We start from the raw sequence: 3764 nt of genomic DNA, 5'->3' as shown, positions 1-3764 counted from the left end.
CAATTGGCAGAGGTAGGATTGGAACCAATGACCTCTGATTCCCAGGCCCACACTCTTTTCACTAGGCCACACTGCTTCTCTTGAACCACACCCTTGTTCCTGATAATAAAAATAATAATTGTGGTATTCAAGTGCTTACTATATACCAAGCACTGTAGTAAGCAGTAGGGTAGATACAAAATAATCAGGTTGAGTCTAGTCTCTACCCGATATGGGACTTATAGACTAAGTAAGAGGGAGAGCAGACTTTGAATCTCAATTTTTACTGATATAGAAATTGAGGTACAAAGAAGATTAATGATTTTCCCAAGGTAAGCTAATGCATGGCAGAGTCAGGATCAGAACCCAGGTCCTTCAACTCCCAAGTGCAATTTATTTCCAACAGGCCACACCAAATTCCTCTCCCAGATGCCACTGTGTGCCGTGGGACTCAGTGGTTGTAGCTGAAGCAGAGGAACTCTGGATGTTTAAAATAATGTTACAGGCCATAAAGGTGCCCAGTGCTATACCAGTGCTGGAGAGGGGACAGACCAGCTAGTCATTATTATTATCATCATTATCATCATCATCATTCTGTTATTTAAGTGCTTACTAAGTGCCATGCACTGTTCTAAGCACAGGAGTAGATTTAATTTAATTAGGTTGGATACAGCACCTGACCCGCATGTGGCTCACACTCTAAGTAGGAGGGAGTAGGATTTAATCCCCCTTTTACAGATGAGGTTACTGAGGCACAGAGAAGGTAAGTGATTTGCCCAAAGTCAAACAGAAGGTAAATGGCATAGTAGTGATTAGAACCCAGGTTCTTTGACTCTCAGTCCTGTGCTCCTTCACCATTATAAAACTGGATGAACTTGGATTTGTATCATTTAGGTAACTGGTATTTTCCACACCTTCAGCCCTACTTCACTTATATACATAGCTTTAAAGTGTTTATTTACCTTGATATCTGTGTCCCCCTCTAGACTGTGTTTGTTGTGGGCAGGGAATGTGTCTGTTATATTGTGTTGTACTCTCCTAAGCGATTACTTCAATGTCCTGCACACAGTTAGCACTCAATAAATACAACTGGATGCATGGCTACCCTACATAAACAGCCTGGGATTTTAGGTATATCACTTCATTCATCAGCTTCAGTAATATTTCATTCTGCAATTAATGGTGGGCTGGGATTGTATATTTTCACAGGAGTTTGCTAAGGCTATGGAGAAACTATTCTGATGTTTTGGGATCAGGTTTCTTTGGATCAGCCATAAAGGATGGGTTGAGATTTTCCCTTCAAGGTTTAGCCACTTTCCATTTTTCTATAACTTTCAATATCGTTTGGTCCCTAGGTTATTTTACTGCCTGGTTTCACTGGGAGTAAATGTTCCAAGCTTTAAAAGTCCTCCACCTGATGTCCAACAAGACAAATAACCGTAAAGCCCTCTATTATTTTAGATTTTTTTTCTATTCCCACCTGTGCCTTATTTGCAGTTACTGTCTTGGCTGCTTTGAAGTTCCACTTCCTTCCATTTAGTGACTTTTGATTTTTTTTTATTCAGCTTTCACTTTTTTCCAGGGAATCTTCCAGTTTGGGAAAAAAAATTCAAACAAAGCAAAAGCGTTCTTCATCCCCCACACCCATTCCAGTGACTACAAGGCATGTTAACTGATATAAATAGGTGCATACAAGCTACTACATACCACTGGTGATGAGGATTTGGGGCAGAGAGTAGAGATTAGAAAGGCAGACAGCTTCCTGGAAGAGATCGTGAAACACATAACTTCAATAATTCATGCAATGGCATTTATTAAGCACTTCAGAAATTAGGGTACTGTATTAACATTTTTAATGATATTTTTTAAGTGCTTACTAAGTGCCAGGCACTGTACTAAGTGCTCAGGGTAGTTTTGGGGCCTTTTAATGTTCAATCTAGTAGAAAAAGCAAGGGCCTAGGAGTCAGAGAACCTGGGTTATATTCTCTCTCCTTTTGTCTCCATTGAACCCCAGAGCTTAGTATACCTCACACATAGTAGGCACTTAAATATTATTAAACTAAAAAAAAAAAAAGTAGGTTTCTTAGATTTGGAGTCCCAAATGGGACAGGGACTGTGTGCAACCTGATTTCCTTTTATCTGTCCCCACACTTAGTACAGTCCTGACACATAGTAAGTACTTAGTATATGCTGTAATTATCATTCCTGTCTTCCTATCCAGTCTGGATAGGACTGGATAGACCTTCCAGTCTAATGAAGGTGCTTACATGGTGTACAAAAGACTTATGTGAGGTTTGAACACATGCCATCCAAAGAAATGGAAAATGATAATCTTGATAGTCTGGCAGAGAGAATATATTTCAAGGGTGTACTTCCTTTCAGAGTACATCATTAAAACAGTTCACTTTCTCACTGTGCCTCATTCTTACCTCTCCTTTCTTTGTTCCCTTTCTCATACCCCATTTTACACCTGGGACTTCCTTCCTTCCTCTTAATATTCTCCAGACCACAGTTCTTGCTCTCTTCAAAGATATCCTGAAATCTCACCTCCTTCAGATCTTGTCTTGTCTTATGCTGTCAAGTCATCTCAGACTCATATCGACGCCATGGACAAATCTCTCCCAGAACGCCCCACCTCCATCTGAAATCATTCTGGTAGTGTATCCATAGAGTTTTCTTGGTAAAAATACAGATGTGGTTTACCATTGCCTCCTTCAGTGTAGTTAAACTGAATCTCTGCCCTTGACTCTCTCCCATGCCACTGCTGCTCAGCACAGGTGAATTTTGACTAGTAGCAGATTGTCTTCCTCCCGCTAGCCACTGGCCAAGCTAGGAATGGAATGGGTAGGCCTCTGCTGGACTCTCCCTCTTGTAGTCAAGACTGGTAGAGTACTGGAAACTCTCCAGATGTGACCTTGCGAGGGGCCGCCTCCAGGAGGTACTCCCATATTAATTTTCTTCTACCCAGTCACCACGGCACTTAAGAACTCAGTCACCCAGAGTATTTTGTGTACAGCAATTTAAACACTCTTTTTCCTAACTGCAAATAGCTTCCTGCCCATCTTCCCCATTAGACTGGAAGCTCTTAGAGCTCTTTCACATTTTTATACTTTCTTTTGTATTCTCCCAAGCACTTCCTCCAGTTCTCAGCACCCAAGAGGTACTCAGCAAATATTACTGATTGATTGATTGATTTTAACAAACTGGAGATAATTCAGAGAAAAGCAGTGAAATGATTACAGGGGATGAAGGAATTGATTTATGAGGGAGGACTGAAAAAGCTTCCCAGCTACAGTGTGGATAAATGATAGCTAAGTGAAGCATAATGATATCTATAAATATTTAGGGCGGGGTAGGGGAAGAGGAAGGAGAGATTTGTGTGGAGCTGATGCACTCTGAGAGTCTCCTATTCTCACCTACCAAAGAAAACTTTCTGACTGTAAAGGTGAAAATGAAAAATGTAGAAATACTTTTACCTGGTTTGGACTGAGTTTCACAAAACATGCCGGGAAATTCTACCCTGAAGATGAAGGAATGTACTAAGTGTGTATTTAGAAATTTAGAGATGGAAAATAGCCAAAGTTCTGCTTCTATTTACTGTGCCATCCGTACCATAGGCTATATGCACCACGAAGGGCTATACTGTTGCTTGAGATTTTTTTAAAAAAAAATTCAACTATGAATTCAGTAGCCTCGATAAGCAGGCCAGATATCATACATAAAAACCCTTGTAGGATTTGTATTTTCTAAAAAGCAGTGAGCACAAGGGGTGCTTTCTTTGACAC

General features: G+C 40.5%; 1 non-coding gene across 1 annotated transcript; it reads right to left on the bottom strand.

Moving 5' to 3' along the window:
* Nucleotides 1-2766: 2766 nt before the first annotated feature.
* On the bottom strand, nt 2767-2904 carry LOC114810681. Its single transcript, XR_003758376.1, has one exon. It is a non-coding gene; the product is annotated as a small nucleolar RNA SNORA7 (small nucleolar RNA).
* Nucleotides 2905-3764: the final 860 nt, after the last annotated feature.

This window comes from Ornithorhynchus anatinus, chromosome 3, assembly GCF_004115215.2.
Source record: "Ornithorhynchus anatinus isolate Pmale09 chromosome 3, mOrnAna1.pri.v4, whole genome shotgun sequence".
Lineage (NCBI taxonomy): Eukaryota > Metazoa > Chordata > Mammalia > Monotremata > Ornithorhynchidae > Ornithorhynchus > Ornithorhynchus anatinus.
This window is presented reverse-complemented; position numbering and strand designations above follow the sequence as displayed.